This window comes from Lissotriton vulgaris, chromosome 5 (genome assembly GCF_964263255.1).
Source record: "Lissotriton vulgaris chromosome 5, aLisVul1.2, whole genome shotgun sequence".
In the NCBI taxonomy this organism is placed as follows: domain Eukaryota; kingdom Metazoa; phylum Chordata; class Amphibia; order Caudata; family Salamandridae; genus Lissotriton; species Lissotriton vulgaris.
In genome coordinates, this window is record NC_141693.1 from 1,981,920,502 (window position 1) to 1,981,932,816 (window position 12,315).

Sequence of the window (12,315 nt, forward strand, 5' to 3'; positions counted from 1 at the left end):
TGACAATGCCTTTTATTGATCAGTTTTGATAATTAACACGTAAATAAAAAGGCATTGTCATTTACAATGCCAATAGCTTAAACTCTTGTGAATGCAAGACCTAATGAATTTCAAAGAAGCAGCTGCCATTGTCCCGGGCTGCTTCGAAAGTGAAAGCACGCATGGCGTGTTGAATGTTGCAGGAAAGCATGTCATGCCTGCAGTAGGAGAAACTTTTTAAAGAAAATAGTGCTTACAGACTAAATAAGACATACCGTGTAACAACAGAAGCAAAAGGGCCAATCCTCAAGGTAGGTTACAAAGGAAGACAGGGTGGTTCTAAGGTGGGACTAACAAGCCTATTAACGAATCAGAAGCCAGCAATTACAAAGGGCAATGACACAAGTCAATGTAAAATATAGGCGGAGAGTGGGCGGAGCTTCAAGTCTATACTCGAATACAGCATGCTTCGCATGCGCTACCCAGGCTCGACCTAAAAAAAACTAACTGCATGGTGTCTGCTTTTGGAAGGTGATAATTAGTTGCTGTTGTTGGTGTTACCTTGGGGGTTAGCCACAACTGGAAGAGGAGGCATCCCCTCTTTTGATGGACTGAGGTTTTACCTTCACAATCATATTCGGGAAACATTGGGGGTATTTTAGATTGCAAACTAGAAAACAGACCACAAACCTGTAATGAACCCAATACGTACAATTCAATCGCAGTCCATGTACTGGATTTTCTGGCTCAGGGTGTCCTGTGAAATGAATATTGTTCATCATAAAATCCTCAAGACTGCCACTGTAACCCTTACCTGCACAGGTAGGTGGGCTGGGAGGAACAAGACCTACCTACAGCAGACAATTTGAGTGACACAGAAGGAGCTCAGCTGATAGAGGCAGGGCAGGGGTCGGAATAAAAGTGGGACAGAGAAGTTTTAAGATATGGGCAAAGTGGCCAAATGCCCAGGACCCCGCCTTCTAAGGTCTGCCCTGAGGAAGTGACGTTTCTCTCTATTAGACCAATGTCTATTGTATTTCTCTATTAAAACCTTTCACCCACTCTGCCTACCGCTACCTCCTACTCTGTCTATCTGCCCAGTGTAATCTTAAGGATTTTTGGGGTCCTGGCCAGGACATATTTCAGATTTTAGTTGGACCCAGATAAAGTTCAACATGTTACGTGTTGATTGGCATCGTACAACCTTGGATTAGCAGGAAATTGGTAACAAAATTCAAATTTGTTTCTTACAGTGGCGTCAAAAATATCTTTTGCTAGGGGGCCTCTAAAATCCTTAAAATGCCACTTAAGTGTTGATGATACTCTGCCATGGGAGGTAGCCAAGTAGGGGGGGTTGGGTTAGTAGTTCCCCCTTTGCAGCAACTGGTGTGGCATGGTTCAGCTCACCAGTCTCATTGCTAAATGTCATGGTGTAGCATGAACCATCTGCAAACCCAAAGGCTGTCACTTCAAGCCCTCCCTGGGCATGTAACAGATGAACAGAGAGTGAAGTAGACAATGGCCACAGAGAGAGGACCAGGATTTCAGCAGCAGCTGCTAATCAAGCGCATGTGATGCTGCCTGTGAGCAGTGGCCAGGAACAGGAAATGGAAACTGCTGCAGAGTGGCAACTGTCCATTCGCCACTCTGCACAAACTCTAGTTGTAGCACAGATGGTTTCCCACTGTTGCAAAGTAGGAGAGCAAAATATTCAGGGAGGGAAATAGGCGGTAAATAAGAGAAAAACAGAAACAAGATCAGTAGAAGGGGATAAAAATGGAAAACAAGGAAAAATGGGAGTTCAAATCAGGTTTCAGACAAGGAAGTGACAGAACCCACATCGTAACTCACTGATGTTTATAAACATCACAGTGAAAGTGCAAATGCTGTCACTAAGACACCAAGGGGTTTATTTATGAGCCCCTTGCGCCACCAGTGCATCACTTTGTGTGACGCACCGGAGGCTTAAAATATGCACCACACTGTGACATATTTACAAAGTGAACAGATGCATCCCTTTGTAAATCCAGGCTCTACGCTATACAAGCATCAGGTATAATGTATGCAGGGTGAACCCCCGCAAAAAAGGTTGTAGAAGTGTTGCAGAGAAATCTATTCGATTTCACTGCGACACTGCTAGGACACCACTGTGTCAACTCTTTAACCCCTTCGACGCTGATGACGAGCTCAGCTCGTCATCAGCCACGGGTGGCGTGTGCTGATGACGAGCTGAGCTCGTCATGTAACGCGGAAAAGGGAAAACAGCCGCACAGCGCAAAAATCACCGCAGCAGCGATGCGGTTAAGACTCACTCAGACCCTTTCACATGGGGCTTGCCCCATGTGAAAGCACACATTGCTGGAGTTGCAACTGTTTTCAGGTACACCCCAGCAATGCGCCACTTTTGAGCCTACAGATATGTCAGGAAAACTGACCTATCTGTAAATCCTTGCGACATGGAGTGCCGTACAGTAAACACGGCACATCAATGGTGTTGGAAGGAGGGTGCACTAAAAAGAGTTGCATCGCTGTTTTCATGCTGCAATGCAACACTTTTCATAAAGGAGGCCCCAAATGTATTGTCAAGTGATCAACTTGCAGTCATTAATTTATCAAGTCGAAAATAATCCTGGGCACCGAACTCCGCTCGCTGGCGGAGTTTGCAGAATTATGCATACTCCGCATTCCGCGGAGAACTCAAAGTACCTGCAAAACTTCCAACTCCGCAGTGGAGTGGGGTTCAGCCCCGGACCCTCCCGCCTCCCACCCCCCGCAATAAGTATTTTTTAAATAAAATGTTAAATTAAAATAAAATAAAAGTGCACTTACCTTATCGCGGTGTTGGCTGCCCTCCTCCTCCTCGCTGTAATCCCCTACATCAGACCTAGTAATGGAAGGACTGCGCATGTGCAGTCCTACCATGGCCTATGGCCTTATAGCAAGGAGGAGGAGGGCAGCCCGGGATGCAGCAATATTGCAAGGGGTGGGAGGTGCGGAGCTCCACAGAGTTTTGGGCCAATTCTGTAGAGCTCCGCGTAGAGCAACTCCGCCTGCTATGCCCGGGCTTAGTAGAAAGTTCAACAAGATTGAAATGAACATTTTACAGAAGTCCTTAGTTCTTGTCCAACACAATATTGTATTTTTGTTGACGTTCACATTGATTTGTTCAAGTTTATTCATAAACTGAGTCTAGGTAATTACTTTTAACAAATGAACAAATAGGCTATTCCTTTTGTTTCTTTAATCTGTACCTTCTTTATAAACTATTGCTGGCATGAATGACTACACATATTATTATCTCTAAATAATCCAGAACACGAAAATGATGCACAAAAAATATTTACTGAATTAGATGTAATAGCGGATATCAGCAAACATAGTGTTCTGAAGATGAGCTCTAGATTCATGCTATATGACCCACATGATCCTAAAAGATTTTTTCTAAGAAAAGGTGAGGGAGAAATTACACAAATTGGAGTATGCAGGAATAAGAACATATTTGAAAAAAATTAAGCTTACCAAACAGGAAAATCTTGCTTTGGTCAGTTTAAGTAACAATTATAGCATAGTTATGCGGAAGGCCAACAAAAGTGATAAGGCTGTTATCGTGAACTTAGAAGACTATGATCATGAAATAGAAAGAAAGATTCAGGGTCAGACCAACTACAAGAATGTGGTATTCGATCCCATATTGAAAGGACCCAGCATATTAATATCAGGCTGATGGAATGGAGGGAAAGCTGCTTAATTTCCAACTCAGAATCTCATGGTTACTTCACGCAGGGTAGCATGTATTTTCCTCTTACCCAAAGTACATAGTAACACCCCCTTACCTCCCTGAAAATCTATTATGTCGGGCAATGACATAACAATGACTGTCTTAGCCCATAGACAAGTTTCTACAACCATTGGTATGTAATTTTCTGTCTTATGTAAGAGTCGGCATAGATGTGCTCAATACATTTGCTGACATCGGCTGAAAAGGGATCATCTAATGATGTTTGTAACGTTTAATGTGAGAAATCTTAATACTTGTATTAGAAAGTAATTTGGGTTGGGTGCAATTTGTTGGTCTACACGCAAAAAGGATTATTTTGAAAATACAATCATGATACAGGAGATGGCTGAAATAATACTCACAAAAACGTTTTTCTTACATAACAATGACTAATATCATGAATTACAAGGAACGGCAGTGGGCTCTAGTTTTGCTCCTTCCTATTCCAACTTTTTATGGGATGGTATGAGATTGAGTAGGAGTATAGCAAAAATGCTGGACAATGCTATCATTATTATCTGGACTGGCACCTATGAATTGTACATTATTTTTTATTTTCTTTTTCTTTTTTAATAACAGTATCTACAGTGTGGCACTCATAATGAATGTTCATAGCAGCCAAATAAACTCTTTAGATTTGGAATTGTACATAAAAAAATAGCAAACTGCATAATAAGCTATTTCATAAAGATAATGTCTTACTTGTTTGGAGTGCAGATTCCAGCACAATTATAGCTTGTGCTACATTTGGTGGGATGGTACGTCCTAGGATGAATAGTACTGAGGAATATATTTTTGATTTGACTTTGGTAGAGATAAAATAATGTTACTTGGCCAGAGGTTATAGCAATTTATGTTTAACGAAAGTGGAGAATAGAGCCAGACAAATAAAAAGAGAGAAAACATTAAACACACAAGTCAGAAATACCAGCATTCCTCCGGTATCATTTGTTATTCAATGTGTTCAGTGAAGCGATATTCAAAATGGTTCAAACGCATTGTCCATTGTTACAACAGGTTGTGGGGCAAACGGGTCAAAATTTTGATGAACCACAGATCATTGCCATAGAGGCAAATCGATTAGAAATATGTTTTGTTCATTCAATTTAACAACGAGTGCCAAAAGTGAGAAATTGTTACCAGTCAAACAATTCGGCCTTTTTGTAATGTAATGATTGCAACATCTGCCAGTTTGGACTACATAAAATTAAGAAATGTATTACAATGTTAAAAAAATACGGTAATGTAAAGGATTTCATACATTAATATACAAGCTATATGATTGGCTGTGAATTCTATGTTGGGAGCACTGTGAGACAAGTGAAGAGTAGGCTACAAGAGTATGTGCATACAAAAAATAAGAGACTCAAGTCCCCTCTGATGGCTCATTATTATGAGTCCCATAAACCTTTGAATGTTTTTTGTTTTTTTGGTTCCATGGTATTGAATTGGTAAAGAAAATGGTTGAGGCAGGGATTTTAGTAAGGGACTTGAGGACACGCACCTGAGGACATGACATCAACAATGAATTCCATTAACTTCTGTTTCTATAACACCTTTAGAATTAATTATGAAAGCATATGCAAATAATATGAATGCAGATAGAATCTCATCTCGGACTTCCTGCTGTTTTTATGTAACAACAGATCAGAAGGCTGCCTAATTAATTGAACATGAGAACACAAGCACATAATGATATGTTTTTGAGCATCGTGGAATGCGAGTTAAGGCTAATTTTATCAACAAATGCAACCTTGCACAGCCATTGTAGGCGTTTCCATTATAATTTGCAGATGACCTTTAAATGTTAAATAGCTTAATAGACTTTCCTGAAAATGTATGTTGACATATTTTCCCCAAATAACACTACCGTATAGAAGAATAAAAAAAATATATATTATATATATATATATATATATATATATATATATATATATATAATTGAATACCAGCAATTGTTTTCAAAACAGTACTATGATTAATTTTTATATGTATATTTAACTATTTATTTATGCATATTTATTAATACCCCATATTTACATAAAGGTATTTATACAAGTATTTATTAATGTATTTATGTATTTATTTATGTATTTTATTTATTGACGACATTGCTTGAATTATGTTATACACATTTTTAGCAATGCTGTTACAGGGTATTTATACAATAGGAAAAACAGACCTAAAAACATTCACAAGTGCTCCTACAAAATGTACAGTATTTCCTCTATGTCTACAATCACTTGACTGCAAGGGGGGTGTACAGATAGCATTTATAAACAAAATGGCATACTGCACTCTGTATGTGAACAAGGACACTAGTTGCTCGAAACGCGTCGTCAGAGGAGGTAGTGAACAATAAAAGAACATCTTGACATTTATCCGGGGGTATACATATATTTATTTATTTAAAAATGGATTGTGGGGAATGAATGAGCAGCATTCAAAGTGTAAAATATTCAAACCCCAACGAGTTGAATAATCTGATATAGTTATATTTACTTATCAAAAAGTAGCTTCATGGAAGAGTTGCATAGTAAGTCCTCCTCAGTGAAGAAAGCACGTTCCTGCATGAAGTATTACATCGTGTCTCACGATGAAGTCACAATCAGATGACCAGATTGTGGAACGCTTGGGCGCATGAATAAAATCAGGAGTATAATTACACATGAAGATTAACTGTGGATGCGCCCTACTTGTAACGTTCCGATGATGCACCGCATTATTGATGCTTCCTTTGCTTGTTGTTGGAGACTTGATGAGATATTCCATTTATTGAATGAGCCCTGAAGAAGCGATATCCCGTGAAACACATGTGTGCTACTTTAGCGTTATGGCTACTTTTTAATGCTGTTTTCAACAACTTGGTTATTGACATGACATGTTGGTTTTCAAGAATTGATGTATAATGCATTTAAATGAAGTTTTTGTAAAAATGGATATAGCCTGAAAATTGAGACATTATATTTGATATTGTAACTCTTACATGAATATGATGTACATTTGCTGAAATAGTAAATATAATTAATCAACTCATTGGTGTTTGAAAACTTTAAACTTCGAATACTGGTCCTTCACTCTCCACAACCCATTTACATATGTCAGAAGGTTAAATAGGAATGTGTGGGTGATGCTAGCGCAGGGCCATTTTTTCAGTTTTTGTGGATTGTAGTTTGCATTGTTATGTCCCTCTCTAAACCTCTCTCCCCCCAGGACCTCCTTACCCCTCCTTAATCCTCACCCATGTAGTCATAAGTATTCCCCATTTTCTAACCACTAGCCTAGGTTCCTCCCACATATACTACTAAAACGTACACCTACATATGCAGAGATCTCTAGACATGTGGCGGAAAATTCAACAAAGAGATAAGACAAGTGGAAGTCTCTGCACCAGGTTTGTGAATATAATTTTGCAGTATGGGTCATATATATCAACAAACCCCTTTGCGATTCCTAAATAGCGATTTTTAAGGAATCGCTATTTAGGAATCGCAAAATGGTATGTATGAAGAAATTTGCTTTTTTTTAGCAATTCCTTAATCTTCCTTATTTGCGAATTCGCATTTTGCGAATTCGCAAATAAGGAATAATTTCCAATGCATTCCTATGGGCCAGGAGGCCCATAGGAATGATTGAGAAATCATTCTCGAATTGCGAATTCGCAATTTGCTAATCGCAATTTGAGAATTATTTCAAGGGTGCAGGGGTGTCTCAAAGACACCCTGCTGCACCCCTGAAATGCACATGAGGGTGCATATGGCACACATACATGCCCTATGGGCATGTGTGTGCATCACATGCCACCTTCAAAAATGCCAAATTGTGCATTTTTTGAAGAATTCGCAAGTTACCATCAACTACAAGTTGGTGGTAATTTGCGAACTCTTAACCATAATTCGCAGCCCAAAAATGCTACATACATAGCATTTAAGGAATCGCTAAATTGCGATTCCTTAAATGCTATGGCAAAATAAGGAATCGCAAATCTTTGCTATTCCTTATTTTGCGAATATTTCATACATACCAAAACATGCAAAAAGGCCTTTTGCGATTCGCAAAGGCCGAATTTCTGCGAATTTCGGCCTCTGCGATTCGCAAAAGGCTTGATACATATTGCCCTATGTGAGTAACACAGTTGTAATAATACTAAATGTACTCCAAAGTGCAGTTTGTGAATAGTTCATAATTGCCCACATGCATCAAGGTATTTAGGAATCGCAAACGGTGCGATTCGGTAAAATCGGCCGTTTGCGATTCCTAAATACCTTTTTAGCATGCATCAATCATTTTTGGAAAAATCGCTCATTTTAGCGATTTCCAAAAATGCGATTGCTTCTAAGGAATCGCAAATTTGCGATTCCTTAAAAGCAGTGCATGATTGTTTTTAAAATTGGGAATTCGCAATTAGGGGGGGCAAATTACCACGAGGGTGAACCTCGTGGTAACTTGCGAAAAAGGTTTAAAATGCTCAAATTAGCATTTTAAACACTGTCATGTCATGTTACAGACACACATGTCCTTAAGACATGTGTGTGTGAAACATCCATTTGAAAATACATTTCAGGGGTGCAGGGGGGGGGGGTCCTTTGGACCCCTCCCCCTGCACCCATGGAATGCATTAACATTTTGCGAATTCCAATTTGCGAATTCGCAATTCCCATAGGAATCAATGGGAATTGCGAAATCGCATATTGGAATACGCATAATATTTGCGATTCAGTAAAAATTGCGATTTTTACCGAATCGCAAATTTTATGCACTTTCAATCATGCATCCCGTTTTGCGATTCCTTATTTGCGATTCGGTAAAAATCGCAAATTAGGAATCGCAAAACCGGACTTTGATGCATGTGGGTGTAAATGCTTTAAATCTATATTACTTGGTATAGTGCAATCCTATCTCCAGAGGGCAGTAGGGCATGTGACGGGGACATTGGTTCTACAGCAGGGGCATCCAATGCACGGAACAGTACTGTGTGTACAAAGCCTGGTAGTAATGGGAGCATGCAATTGGTACTGCACATGACAGCACATAATTTGTCCACATTATGTAAAGTTACACATTATTCAGTCATACTTATTAGCAATCTGAGGTACCTACCTGTTAGATGTGATTTGTTCAGAATCTCACACTGTTTTTGGTCACGTGACAAAGCTGGGATTAGAACACACAGTTGATTGGAAAGTGAGCAATACACCAGCGACCTTACATAGGGTACCATGGGAACGTAAAATCTGCAGTGAACTCTCCACTGGAGACACAACTCCAGGCGGATTTACCACTGTCCTACTGTGGTACAGAAGTGGTAAATGCATCACAGATAGCCAGTTCTCCACCAGGAGCCCACTGCTGTCGGAGGGTGATGGCTCAGTGGAGTATTGAATGCACTGAAGGGGTCGATGTTTGATGCCATAGGAACAGGTTTGAATCCTGGCAGGTGTGTTCAGCCATTCTTCCTTCAAAGGTCGATAAAGAGAGTGCCATTGAGCTGAGTACCAATAATTCTAAGTCATGTAGCTGCCAGCACCCTACGGAGTGAGCGTGTGCTTTACAAATACACCTTATGATCTCATATTTTGCGCTTTTGTCATTACCTCTCCCCCCCCTTCTCTAAATGAGCCCCCCCAAAGCGCCACCCTCGAGTAGGCAGCCGCAGCGGCGATGCTTGCACGAAGGTTTATGAGCGTGCCGTGTCCTCGTGTTTATTGTCCTTATAAAATATACATTTCGCGTTATTGAATTGCTTGCTGTCGGGATCTGCAAGAGCATTATTGCCTCGCACACTTCAGGAGGAGACGGATGCCGGATGGGGGCAATTTCAGCGGCGGCAGGTGCGATAAATCTAATATTTGTTGTCGAGCGGATCGATCGTAAAATCCTACATTGAGCCCAAAATGTGTGGCATAGGCAGGACGAGACCCTTCCGGAGAAGCTGCAATATGTATTCATGCGTCGAGATTTATTCCACGTCAAGGCAATGAGGATTCCGTTTTGAGTTTTACAGAGGAAACTTGATAGCAGGACCGGCTCATAGTAAAATACCGAGCGTTGTGTGTTTTATTGCAGCTTATCACGTGCCCTTTCACCCCTCATTCCACGCCCTCGCTGCTTCTCACGTCACTCCCTCTTGGGCGTGGCACGTGCTCTCCTTACCTCCCTTCTCTCTTCTCCACTAACTCCATCTCCCGCCCCCCTTTCTGGGTTCTTTCCATTGCACCCAGAGGGATGTACGACATTTGCAGGTTTGCATTTACAACGCCTCTACCACACATCAATTACAACGCGATGCCTTTATCACGCATTGCCTTTACTATGCATATACCTTTACGACTCATGCCTTTAAAACGCAAGGTAAATATATCGACGGCAAGTAAAACACCTATTCATTTATATGTGGGTGTGTTTGTGTGTGAATGTGAGTGCATGTCCGTGTGAGTGTATGTGTATGATATATATCTATACTACTATTATAAAGAGAGAACAGACACCTTTTGGCAAGGTAAACTCGGGAACCACAGCGCCAATCCACACACCCAATACATTGTTGTAATCCTCAGGGTGTGTAGAAAGACATAGGCTGCATAAAATTTTTAAAAAACGTACATTAAAAAATGTAAGTTTAAAAACAAAGTAGTCCCCTAAAACAAGCGCCGGCCCGACGTAGCGCTAACCGCAACCTACACCTGCGTGATGACGACAGGCGGGAGGAGCGGTGATGAGCGGCGAGGAGTGACGTGCTGCGGTGCCTCAGGTAAGGCGAGGCGGGAGCCGGTGCGGGTGGGGGCCCGAGAGTGGTGAGGTAAGGCAGAGGCGGGAGGCGGGAGGCGGGAGGCGGGAGGCGGGAGGGGAAGCATAGGTAGTGTAATGCAATTTACGGCACAACAGTCCTTCCGGGAAATGCAGGCATGTACTAATAAAAATACAACAGCCATGGTGAGAAGTGCTGATTCTCTCATGCAGTACAGCTGATCTGAAAAGTGCGGACACCGCCTCATTCTATGCGCTGCAGACTTTCCGAGAAGTGCATTATTTATCTAATCAATGCATTTTGGCTAGAAGAACACACATTTCCTGGCCTGAGAACAGCCCGTCCCTTTCACTTGCTAATTCTGAGAATTTGCGTGCATCTGTCCAACAGCACGGCTCTGCTGCAACTCTCGGCTTAGCAGCAATGAGTACAATGTTGACCTTGCATTTATATAGCGTTTCCTACCTCTGAAGAGGCGTTAGAATCACGTTTGCAACATTTCTATGCGCAGCAGATCACTTACTTTTTGCAATTCTTTCCAAGTTACCTTCAAAGTCTAGAGCCCACTGGTTCAGGGCACACGTGGTCACGGTCACTTTCCGCCCCATTTCCGATTGTAACCGTGACGATTCCAATATATCTATATTAGTTTAAAAGATCACGGGCTGCGAGCGCGCGCCTTCTGCAGCAGGCGTCTGCTTTCGAGGCGCTCTACACAGCAGCTAGCACTTCCCGGTGTCTGATCGTGCACCGAGCCGGGCAGTCTGCTTAAAGAGATATGAATCCCCCAAAGGAAGGATTCTGTGCGTGGCAGCTTACTCAGCACCGGGAGATGTGTTGATAATAACATCACGAACTTCTACGGGGAGACTACAAGAGCTAAAAGCATATTTCATAATTAGTATGTGCAGCGCAATGCTGTGTGAGACACATCCCCTCCTGCCCGGCTGAGAACCTGCAATCGATCCTTGAAGTGGCCACGTGCCACCGGAAGCGCCTCTAAGGATTATAGTATGGCTGAGATACCCGCCACCCCCTCTCAACACAATCCCCAAGAATTGGGAAACCGGAAACCGTTCTTGAACTTTTGGAAGGCGGGAAGGGAGTCACCCTTCCCGGCCGTATTTATTAAAATATGAAACAAAATTAAAACATTAAAATAACAGTTTCATATTATGTACAATTTCATTTCCACATTACGATGTTTGGCTAACCTTAACAGATCTCTAATACAAAGGTTCTCCTAGCCGAACTAACATCCTACAAAACATTTGACTTGAAATTGTACATCCTAACGTTAAGGGCCAACGGCAAGGTCGTAACCGGTGTCAGATCCCTAAACCAGAAATACCCCCCTCACTTGTGAGAGGAGTGACCGCACAGAGGCGTACCTCAAGTGCAACTACCAATTTCCCTTTGTACTTGACGGGGGCCCCAATAAACTCGACGCCATTTAACGGTCGTTCGAGGACTCGTGTGAGGTGTCTAAAAGGTAGCGTAAACCCCCTCCCGCACCCCACACAACTTACCCATCTGCCGTCGCAGATGTCCTGGCCCCGGGAAATTCCCCAGGAGGGGCCGTAGCCCCTCCTATCCAGGAAGGGGCCTTGACCACTCCTTCCGGCGGCCTCTCCTTAGACAGGACCGCCTCCCCGTTGAGGGGCCAATTGGCCATCTCCCCCGCGCGCTCCCATCCGTAATGGGTGACGCCCCCTCATAGGGATCTTCGAATTACTGCTCACCGATCATGACCTTACCGCCCGACCAAAATAAATACGACAAGTCTAACTAATTTACTGAGATTACAAAG